Source organism: Balaenoptera borealis (genome assembly GCF_965194805.1).
Source record: "Balaenoptera borealis genome assembly, chromosome: 1".
NCBI classification, from domain to species: Eukaryota; Metazoa; Chordata; class Mammalia; order Artiodactyla; family Balaenopteridae; genus Balaenoptera; species Balaenoptera borealis.
The window spans coordinates 33,085,206-33,097,464 of NC_138860.1; positions in this window are offsets into that span (position 1 = coordinate 33,085,206).

A 12,259-nucleotide genomic window follows, 5' to 3' on the forward strand; every position below is an offset into this window, starting at 1 on the left:
CATAAGCAGAAAAAAATAACACACAAAGAAAGAATGTTTTGTGTATGAGAGATCTGAAAAAGCGCAGTGTTTGGGGAGTGTAAAATTGGAGGAGAAAATACAGGGAGCTGTCAAAAGTCCCCAGGGCCTGGAACAGCAGCGGGTCTGACTCTAGCCCGCAGGCAGTACCTGGAGCGCTCAGTAATTGGGTGAGTCCTTTCCTGAGAAGGCTCAGGGCAGCTGGAGCTGATGTATTCCAGCTAGAGCTCCAGGGAGCAAGCAGATCCCTGGGGTTCTGGTGCCCCTCAGCTAAAGCTCCCACTTTCCTTTAGGCTGGGAGCCGTGCTGAGCTCAGGCGGAGAGGTGGTTCCACTGGTAGCATGAGGGGCTTCTAGGCTCCTAATCGGGGTGTTTCTCTTGGCCCCTGTCTCTGTTTCACTACCTCACTCCCTAGCCTGGAACTGGGCTAGACCAGCGAAGGACAAAATGCCTGAAGCTCTTTAAACAAGGTCATTTACAACAAAAAAATATTTTTGATTCTACTGACCTTTCAAAGGAGTTTTCTATAGAAATCATTTTTTTTAACACCCTCAGTATTAGTAGGCTCTTTCTCTATTTGTCCTTTGCCAGAGAAGGAGGAAATAACTTGCAAGTTGTAACTCAGGTATATCATTCAAACACACACGTACACTTACAGTTCCTCCATCCATTCAGCAGGGTCTGTAGGAAGTGGCTGCAATGATGTCTCCAATCCAGGATAACCTCTCCTTCCCTGGTGTTTGGAATTTTATTTTAGGCTTAGGTACTGCTCATCGTCTTCCTATATCTTCTCCTTTTTTTTCCCCCCTACTACAAATGCCTGGGAAGGTTAGGCTCAGGTTAGATCTCAACAACTTAACGCAGGTTTGTTGGTGGTGCATATTTTCTCTGCAGAGATCTCACACCAAATTGGTATTATTGGTTCCCCTGCTTAAAGAGCTCAGAAGGGGGAGGATGCCTGGGGACAGATCAGGGGGGTACAGGTTGGTGTGCCTTACCCAGGCCCCCCTCCCAGTGGGGACTGTGAAGAGTCTCCCAAGAAAAGAATGAGAGCGGTCAGTTGTTCAGAGGAGGAGCTTGGTTCAGAGCCAGTCCCCAGTATGATCACTTCCCTTTTGGTTAGAACTAGGTGGAACTGCTCTCTCTCCCCTGAGGGGAGGTCTGCCTTCAGAGCCTCAGTAGATGAGGATCAGCTCCAGAAGACAGGGACATGTCTTATTCAAGGACACCGCTGATGACAGAGATGACGAGTTTCAGTATCAGGGTGGAAGCAGCACAGGAGACAGAGGGATGTTTCAGAGAATATTTGATTTTAAAAGTGATGATGTGAAAAATCATCCATTACCGATCAAAATCACATCATTTGTGCCAGGAGACAAAACACGTATTTGGGAGGCTATTGAGGGAAGAAGGGCAGATTAGGGGTAAGGCGGGGCTTCCCTTACCTAGCTGTGTATTTGAATAGTTTACAAAAATACTCATGACCATGTCCCCCCAGACACAGTGACTCTGAATATCTAGGAACAAGGCCTAAGAATCTGTACATTTATTTTTTGAACCCTCCAGGTGGTTCTAAAGTACAGCCAAGTCGGACAAACCTAACTGTGGTTAAAGTGAGAGTGGAGGCTGGGGGAAAGACCACTGGGTTAGGGCAGAAGGGGGAAGGGAGCCCAGGTCTGAGAGGGAAGGACTGGAGAGAGGAGGGAGTTCTGTGTCCCTTCTTGGTGACCTCCTGACGCGGAGAGAGCCCGTCAAGGATGAACCTGGACTTGTTTCAGAAAGAAACTTCCCACGGCTCATTCAGTGCCCCCAGAAGCAGAGGCTATGACGCAGAGGGGGTGGGGATGGGAGTGGGGTTTGCAGAGAGGGGACCAGCCCACTTGGCACCCTCTCCCACAACCAACGTCCTGATAAAAGGGCCAACTTGAATTTCCCTTCAGGGCCAGGAGAATGGACTTCGAGTGGCTTCTGGGTCCCTCGGATCCCACTTCCCATTTCCCGCAAGTGCCTGAAATGCCTTTGCCCAAGTCTCAACCACAGGGCCTGCTGGGGGTAGGGGTCGGGGAGTCAGAGAACCCAAGCCAAGGGGAAAACCTGGCAGATCCCAGAGCCTTGTGTTTACTCAGCGATTCTGCAGGGTGTTCGGCGGGGATAGGGGCCGGGGGGCTCATATTACAAACAAACCTCAACACAGGGGGTGGTGGGATGCCTCATTCACGTGCGCTTTTGAGGAAACACACAGTGCTTCACTGACACTTCTCCTGAAACTGTTCGGGTCCCCCCTCCCCCCTTTCCTAACTTTTGTTATTTTGAGTCTTCTGGCAGCTGCCTTTAGGTCTCTCAATATGTTTAAACCTTTATTTGGTATGACTATTTTTTGCGTGTCAGCTCTGGATAGTGACACACCTCCCCTCAGGGAAGGACGCGGAACCGGCAGCGGACAGATCAGTCCGCCCCCGCGCCCCGCCGCGCATCTTTCTCCCATCACAGCATTGTCTGTATCCCATCAAAGTTTCCGTACTGTACCCGTGATTAATTCTAAGAATGACTAAAAATCTATGACATGTATTTAAAGACGCTGCGCCCACTGAGCACATCGGCCCCAGCGGGGACGCGGTCAGGACTCCCTGTCCTTAGGGAGCCTCGGTGGAAGTCGGAGAGGCACAGGGCTGGGAGCCTGTCGGCCCCATTCGGAGATAAAAGTCGGAACAAGTCAATACCGGTAGAGGCAGCACCTCGGTGGAAGGCGGTCCAGTTACAGTGTAACCGGACTATCAGTTACCTAGTGTAAATGACTGGTTATCAGATCCTCCTGGTGTGGGTTAGGGAGGAGGGGGAGGGCGAGAAGAAGGCAGAGTCCTCAGTGCCTGGGGTGGGAAGAAGATGTAAGGGGTGGATGTGCCCGAAAGGGCAGCTCCTTCGCAGCCGCAGAAGGAGGCTGCGGTTGAGAAAGCTTGCACTCCCTCCACCACACGCTCAGGTCTCCGGAGGGGCGGGGGGGGGCAGCCCTATTCACCTTTAGCCGTTCAAGGACACACAGAATGGGCGCTGAGATGTTGATCATGCCTTTGTAAACACGGTGTCCCTGCACGTAATGAAGATTAGATTTGGGGACTTGTTTTCTGGTGGTTCAAAAAAAGTCTGACTTTGTATAAAACAGACTGTTTCACAAAGAATGCAGGACCCATTATGCTAAGGGAAAGAAGCCTTCCCAAGAGCACCTATTGTATGATTTCATTTATGTGAATAAAGTTACAGAAATGCCAAACTAATCTATGGTAGAAAGAAATCAGAAGAGTTGTTTGGTTTTGGTTTTGGGGGGCACTTATGAGGAAGGGGCATGAGGGGACTTTCTGGAGTCATCACCATGTTCTGTAGTTTGATATGGATTTGAGTTGCACAGGTGTATGCGTTTGTCAGAACTCATCTCTGGCACACGAGATTTGTGCGTTTTGTTGTGTGTAAAACTTATCACGAAAGAAAAAGATAACTACAACAAATATTGACCTCTTGTTCATGATATGATGCTGACTGACGTATTGGCCTAGATGGATACTGATGTCTGCACCTCACTTTATTTTTTTATTTTATTTTATATTTAACTATAGCTGATTTACAATATTGTGTTTCAGGTGTGCAGCTTCAGATTCTTTTCCATCGTAGGTTATTACAAGACACTGAACATAGTTCCCTGTGCTATACAGTGTGTATCCATTAATCCCATACTCCTAACTTATCCCTCCCCCTCCCCTTCCCCCTTTGCTAACCATAAGTTTGTTTTCTATGTCTGTGAGTCTGTTTCTGTTTTGTAAATAAGTTGATTTGTCATTTGTTTCATTTTGAACAAATTAGAAAGAAAATTAGAGGAAAGTAGAAGGAAAATTAGAAAGGGTGGTGCTAGTTATTCATATGATGATAATTTTACAGTATAAGGAAAACAAGCAAAATATGGCATTTGTGTATACCTATCTTGCTTGTGAATGTTGTAGTCTAATATAATTAGCAAGTTAATATTATGAAGTAGTTAGAGGACTGACTTCTAAGACAGACTGCTTGGATTTGAATTTGAACTCCATTATGTGTTACCTTTGCGTGCCACATGCGGGGGCTACTCTTCATTGCAGTTTGCGAGCTTCTCATTGCCATGGCTTCTCTTGTTGCGGAGCACAGGCTCTAGGCGCGTGGGCTTCAGTAGTTGTGGCACATGGGCTCAGTAGTTGTGGCTCGCAGGCTCTAGAGCACAGGCTCAGTAGTTGTGGCACATGGGCTTAGTGGCTCCGTGGCATGTGTGATCTTCCTGGACCAGGGCTCAAACCCCTGTCCCCTGCATTGGCAGGCGGGTTCTTAACCACTGCACCACCAGGGAAGTCCCGAGCAACATTTCTTCTTAATCTCAGTAACACAACTCCATTTCTCACCTACTTGAGAGTCCCAGGGAGACTCTATGAGACTAGAAGCTACCAACCCACAGAGTTCTTTCTCGACCCTAAAGACCCCAACCCTTCCCCTATCTTCTCATTCTAAGCAGGAGACAGAGGTGAGGCAAGCAGGAGGGCTGAGCCCTCGTCCAAGGAGGCTCTCCTTAACTGGGGATATCAATTATAAAGATTCTGCTGTTGGAGACATACAGAACCGACATATGGTTGCCAAGGGGGAGGTGGGGTGGGGAAGGAAGGATTGGGAGTTTGGGATTAGCAAATGCAAACTATTATATATAGGATTGGTAAACAACAAGGTCCTACTGTACAGCACAGGGAACTGTATTCAATATCCTATGATAAACCATAATGGAAAAGAAAACGAAAAAGAATATATATATATATATATATATAACTGAATCACTTTGCTGTATAGCAGAAATTAACACAACATTGTAAATCAACTATAATTCAATAAAAATTTTTTTTTTTAAAAGAGAGAAAGGGAAAGGGAAAAAAAAAGATTCTGCTGTTGGTGAAACACAGGGCTGGGAGTCCCAGCTGACCCAAACTGGGATCCAGAGATTGGGTGTGTCTGATGAGCTGGTGAATCAGAGGCCCTCCAGTCCTCTATTTACAGGAGAGGAAGAAGAGTTCCTCTGGTCAAGTCTCTGGGGCAGAGAAGGAGAACCCAGGAAATGGGCCTCTACATCCTCTCTCCTGAGCCAAGCCCTAGGGATGAATCCAGCCCTTACACAGACAGGGTGCGGGACCACAAGCAGAGGCTGAAGGGGCTGTGTTCTCATCACACTCGGGGCCTATGTGTATGTTAAAGACTAAGCTGCCATGCAATGGAGAGAGAACCCCAGCACAGTGGATGGCAGAATATAGGAGTTTTTCTCTCCTACAGCAGTCTCAAGGTGAGCAGGCTACTGGAGCCCTCAGCTTCATGAGGTCATTCATGAGCTCAGATCCCTTCCATCTGTTGCTTCCCCACTTGCCAGGCCTTTATCATCATGCATGGTAGGTGCTAGGTCACCAGTATGGCTGGAGGAGGAAAGAGTGTGGAGAAGACACGCCCAACATCTTAAGGCCCAGACCTGGAAGGCGCTCACCTCCTTCTACCCTGCATCCGTGAGGGCTCAGTCACATGGTAAGGGAGGCTGGGAAATGGAGTCCAGCTTGCGGCCGTGTGCCTCACGGTAATGCTGTCTCCGGTGGTAGAGTGCTAACAGTCTGCACCACGGCATCACCAGGGTTGGGCCAACACAATGTGACACAGACTGGAGAGAAGCCACCACCCATGCTCACGGCATCACCAGGGTTGGGCCAACACAATGTGACACAGACTGGAGAGAAGCCACCACCCATGCTCCTGTGGGACACATGGAGTGGCTGCCGACACAGCGTGCACTGAGACATTGGACCCTCGAAGGCAGGAGCTCCGGGAAGCAGCAGAGCGGAACTCCCCGGAGGAAACATCTCTCCATGGTGAGGGGGCAATAGACAGCAGGGATGAGTTTGGAGCAGAAAAAGCCACCCGGAGACCCCTGGAGACTCCCAAGCCTACCCACAGGAAACTGCAGCCCAGGAGGGGATTCAGGCCCTGAGTCAGAGGGAGGGGGCTCAAGCAGGCAAAATGTGGGTAAGTCACAATATTATGGGCTCACCAGCTGGTGGGGTGTGGCTGCAAATGAAGCACCTCTTTGGAACCCTTGGACCTTCACAGAGCAAGGCTGAAACCACAATAAATGACGGTTCTTCTATAAGTGCCCTGGGGCAGGACCCAGGATGGGCTCTCAGTCAATAGGTAAGCACTCATATTAATAGGCTTAGTAGATTTTGGTCTGTGAAGGACACAATAGAAGCAAAACACCCAAATCCTATGCTCCAGGAAGGTAGCCTCGTGTAAACCATTAGAGCCAAATCCCTAAGAGCACCTGGTCAAGTGGTCAAGTGTCTAGTTGCGGTTATCACCTGAGAGAACTACAGGAATGTGAGTGCAATCAGAGCAAACAGGGCCGGCTTCACGGAGGAGGTGTGGTCTGAGCCGAAAGACCTGGAGAACTGAGAAGGGAAGGGAGAACATTTCAAGCTGGATGGGGACAGCGTATAAGAGAAAGGACAAGGTGGGTGGGGTGGGCCCTCTGGAAATTGCCAGACCCTGTGCTAAATGCACGTCATGCGTTACCTTGTTTAATCTTCCCGATATCACTCTGAGGTAGGTGCTGTTATTCCTCGCATTCTGAAGATGAGGAAACTGAGAGCTCAGAGAGGTTCAGTAACTTGCCCATAATCACACCGCTTATTTCTAGGGACCCAGAGCCAATCCCAGGACACTCTGGTGGCAGAGTCTGCTCTCAGCCTCCTTGCCCAGGGCCAGCAGTGGCGTCAGAACATCCAGGCGGACTTGCTGCTGCTCTTGGCAAACAGCCCCAAGGGTCACATCGAAGGCCGACGAGGCCCCACTGCTCTGAGCTCCCCCTTCTCGGTGGAGCAGTCCAGGTCCTGCCCGCAAGCCTGGCGCCCTCCCTGTCCCTGAAGATGTCTTCAGTGGGAATCACAGCCAACGAATGTACCAGCAGGACAAAACAAGCTAAATGCTCAAGAGGCTGCCGGAGAACAATGCGGCTCTGTGAGCAGCCCAGGCCGGAGCGCAGCCAGCCCTGGAGAGCTGACAGGAACTAGCCCCAGCCAACCGAGTTGTCCTGAGGACTCCACAGAACCTATTCGTGCTGTGGCCTGTTCCCTGCACTCCAGGGCTAGAATGTGTACTTCTTGAGCCTTGGACCCCCAGAGCCACTCAGCCAGCCTCCGTCATACCCACCTCTGCCTGTTAAGCTGGGAGACCCAGAGAAGTGCCCCCAGCTGAGGTCCCAGTGGGCTGGCCCCTGGTCCCCTCCTGCACCGTCACGCTGGGACCACGTTCTCGAGGAACTCCATGAACGTCTCACAGCCCCCTGACTCCCAGAGGGAGAATGGGGTTCAGGCTGGTCAGGACTGACCAGGCTGAGAAACCCTGAATGTGTCCTAGGCTAAAGCCCTGACTTGGTCCCAGTCCCCCACCCAGAATGGACAAGCCCTTTCTCTAGGGCTGAAAACCTACCCCTGACCATGCTCCTACCTCTGCCTGAGCCTGTTGTGAGTGGTTCTGGGGAAGGAGAGGGAGGAATCAGGGTGCTGGGTGCCCTGACCTTGGAGGGTTGAAAAAAACACAGCAAAAGAGGCTTACTTTGGGGATAATTTTCTGGACTTGTCCCCCAAACACAGCCCCTGGGGAAAAACTCAGGGTAAACATCTTCCCCTCCACCATCCCTTCTCTCCAACATGAACTGAGGGGAATCCCAGCTGCAAGACTCTGTTCTTGCAAGGGCTGCCCACGCCTAGTGCAGTTCAGCCCTAGAGAGTCTGGTTTATTCCTTAGGCAGGAGGGCTCCAGGACCCAGAGGGTGAGGGGACTCACCCCAGCCCACCAGCCCACAGCTACAGCAGGGCGAGGCAAAGCACCACAGGCAGAGGGTCATTGGGGAACATGTGGGATGAGGAAGGAGCAAAAGCAAGGGTGTATACATGCCCCGAGTCCCACTCCATTTCAGGAAAGCATCCCTGTTCTTGTCCAGCACCCACATCACGGACACACACACCCACATCACGGACACACACACCCACATTCCTGCTCACACACTCCCCACTTGGCACCTCCCAGAGGCAGGAGGGGCAGAGGGGTGGGAGCTCCAAGGCCCAGGTGCAGATAATGTCCTGATGGTTTTGCTCTGTTACAGCAACCTGGGAGAAGAGCCTTCTCGAACCCATTCTGCCACTTGGCTGCATCCCTGGGAGACTGGGAGGGCAAGGCCTGCGAGTCGGAGCTCAACACTCCTGGCTCTTGAGACAAGGGAGCAAGGGTCATTCATGGTGCAAAGGTGATAAAGGTTGTCACCTGGCTGGGGTGTGGCCAAAGGGCTGAGAGCAGTGGGTAGTGGAGAGATGATGGAGATGGGCAAACGGCCAGGCGGTCATGCCTGAAGGAAAGGAACTTGCCTTACAAAAGCACTTCCTTTTTGCCATGTGTCCCCTTTTACAGATGAACAAACTGAGCCTCAGAGAGGTTAATACTTTGCCCGAGATCACATGACCAGCAAACCCAGAGTCAGGATCTCAGCCTAAAGTCTTTGTTCTTCCCGCTATGTCCTGATGCTTCTCAAGTACATGTGACACAGTCACTGACTTAAGAGAGCTGTTAGGGAGACAACACCTAGAAGACAGAACACTTCACCTTTGGCTGGTTGGGGTTCAGGGAGCACAGCTGTCAGCACTTAGAGAAGAGAGGCCTGTGTGGTCAGGGGTGATGGGAAGGAAGATTTGGGAGGACTGGACTGGCTGGTGAGTGATAGATCCCTTCCAGTTTTACTCTTCTGGAGAACGCGGGATAGGAAAGGGGAGACGGGGAGGCATCATTTTTATCGATAACTTTCCAAGGTCAACAGAACTCCATCTTCTGACCAAATTCTCTTGCTGCCTAAGCTAGACCCTGGAGCTAGGGCAAGGCCCTGGAACCAAGACTGTCAATTCCATGTTTCTCCAGCTATCTCAGTTCTCCTAGAATTGGGGGTTTAGTTCCTCTATACCCCACCCTTGGAGGCAGCCCCTACACCAGGTTAATATGTGCTTGGCTTACGGGCCCGAAGCCAGAATTGCAGTCAACATTAATAGTCTGGAACTCACCCCCTCCTCACCTCCAGCCTCATTCGCAGCATTCCCGGGCAGTGTGAAGCGCCTTGAACACCCTCACCCAGTCCACCAGTTTCTGGTTCTGAGCAGAATCGTCTCCGTGTGGAGGCTGCAGGACCAGTGCACCTGGGAGCCGCATCCCCTGGGCTCCCAGGCCCGGCACTGTAGACCTGTTTCCCCCAAACCTCTCCCTTAACAAAGTGGCTGGTGCCCAATGAGCAGGGCAGTCCCTCCACAGCCAGCACTCTGGATATCCAGCGTCTCTGGAGAGTGACTAAGCGATACTGAGAAGGAAGGGGGAGGGGTCACCAAGTAATCTCCTACCCACTTTGTGGAGAGAGAGCTTGGTTCAGGCTTCAGGGCCAGGCTGGTGAGCTAGGCTGGGGTCCTGGGTCAAGTCCTGCCTTGGCTCTGACATTGCCTCTCTGGGTGACCTTGGGCAGGTCCCTCCCATCTCTGGGGCCTCAGGTCTCTCATCTGTAAAATGAGGGAGGTGACTCAGAGCACTAAGAAGACCCATTCTTCCTCTCCCAGTTCTGTGGTTCAACGACACTCCCATTCCTCTGGCCTCAGATGCTGGGGGGTCTTGGCCAGCTCTGGTCTGACTTTCTCCAGACAGGTTCTGTCCTTACCCTCCACCCTTCAGAGCCCACCCTTAGGTTCCTTCCAACATGCTGTCCCCCAGCCCTGTGACCGTGTATATTCTGGGAAGCCTCCCTCTGCCTACTCCTTTCAGAGTGTTGGCCTCCCGAGGACTGGCTTTCATGGGTCTTGGTCACCAGTACCTAGCACAGTGCCAGGCACATGGCAGGAGCTCAGGTTCTCTGAGTTAAAAGACTGAACACAGGTTGGCGTCACTGCCACTCACCTGGCCTCCCCTGTCTCCTGACCGGTCTAAGATGCTCATTGCTGGGGCACTGAGCCCCTGGCTTCCCTGGGAAGAGAGGTGAGAACTGGCTTCTGCTTGAGTATCTCTGCAGACCTGCCAGATCCTGTGTACTCAGGAAACTGGCAGCCACAGGGCCAGGTCAGATCCTGCCACTGCAGGCCAAGGTGCTGAAGATCTTTCTGTCTCCAGCCTTGAGGTGTTTGCTTAAGCCACTGGGCTGCTCTGCCCAAAACATGATCCTGCCCACACCCTTGGCCCAGGCCCCATGCAGGGCACAGGTGCAAGAAGCCAGCAGGTGCAGATAAGGCCAGAGGTGGCAGGATTCATCTCCTTCTTGGGGTCTAGCCTCAGTTTGCTAATCTGAAAACTAGCTGTTTCTTAACTGGACCAGCTCAAAGGTGACATGTGTCAGGAGGGAACTTTATGAATACTTTGGCTTTATCTGCGTAACTCAGTAAATCCCCAAAATCTGTTTGGTATGAGCGTATGTGTGTTTGTACACGCGCGCGCTCTAAGATGTGCTGAAGAATAGGGTTGGAGCTCTGGTCAGACAGGAACTCAGGAATGGGCTTTAAAGAGAGAACCTGGGATGGAGTTGGGAGTCAGAGTCTTGGGGACAAGCTGGGACTCCCCCTATAAAAATAGTGCTTCCAGGACAGTCCCTACCCCACTTCCTCCTGGGAGTGGCCACGTGGAGTTTAGAACTCAGGTCTCAGGCTCTGGACATATAGGCCCTTCTGTGTCCCCTCCTGGGGAAAGCCTTTCCCAACCCCACCCCATCTCCTCAGCCTCTCCTCTGCATGGCCATGGCACTCTGTGTTCCCATGTGACAATGGTCTCTTCACCTCCCTGTCTTCCCCCCCAGAGTGGGATCTTCTCAGGGCAGGGGTTGGACCTTATTGATCTCCGTATCCCCAGGGCATCATCCTGGCACTGGATAGTAGTTTTTAAGTGAATGAATGAATGGATGAACAAATACAGTTTTCAACTCTAGGGGTGAGGCTGGAGTAGGTTGTTACCAAAGGAGAATCTATATGCTCCAGAGAAAGGTATAGGGTTGATGCTTAAATGCCTTCACCATGAAAAACAGACAATGATTTAACGAAAACCAAGACTGTGAGCTGCTAGGATGTGGATGTGCTCTTTGCCCCTTGCTCTTGGTTTCTGAGTCAGCTTCTTCTTCTCTGTGTTTTCATTTCTGCCATCTGTCTATCTCTCCATAGTTTTGTTTTCCCTCCACCAGCCCTAACTCTGTCCCATAGTTTAATTCTATCCAAGATACCCCTAAGATACCCTTTTGAGTCATCAGCCTCTCTCCCTCCTGTCCTCTGCTTCTCCAGCCTCTGGTCTGGTTTCCTCCTTCCTGGGCTTCCCTCCCATGACTGTCCCCAGACTCTGAGGCCCCTGTCCATCTCCCTTGGTGACTTCAGAGGACCCTCGCGGCTCATCTGTGCTTTCTGTCTCTATTATACAAGATCTACCTGCCCAGAACTTTGCCGAGACAGTTGGAGAAGGATTGGGGAGGAGAGTGAACAAGTTCCCAGCCCCAGAACATATTCTGGAGGCCTCTGCCGTCTTCATCCAAGTTACCTTGGGAGATATACCTGATGGGGAGGCTGAAAGTGTCTAAAAGGTGGAGTTTTATAAGGTGGATGCGTGCCTTCCTTCGCTTTGTAGGTTCAAAAATTAAAGTGATAATATGGACTAAGCATAGGATTTGAAGCCATAATATCCAAATTAGATTCCTTCCTCTTCCATCCAGGTCTTTGTGACCTTGGGTGAGTTATTTCACTTTAGTCAACCTGTTTCCTCCTCTGAAAAATGAGAGTAACATGCCTACGTCACATGGTTGCTATGAGAATTAAACCAGATAACCTGTGTGAAAGCCCAGTGTCATTATCAAAAGTCAATCAGACTCAGGGGAGACTGATTCACATTAACAAAACTCACATTAGACCAATTAGTAGACCAGAATGTTCATGGGTCATTTAAAAGAGAGAAATGTACCTGCAGGCATCCCCAGATGCTCCAGTCAATTGGGCAGTGCATTCTCTGCACTGAAGGAACCAAAGTACAACCAAAAGGTTTCCCTGGCAGGCATGGTATCCAAGCAAGGGATCTTAGTTGTTCGATCTTGGTGGCCGCTGTCACCTGTCACTGTCCCAGACCTGGCTATAGGGAGAATCTGATAACTTGTCCACTC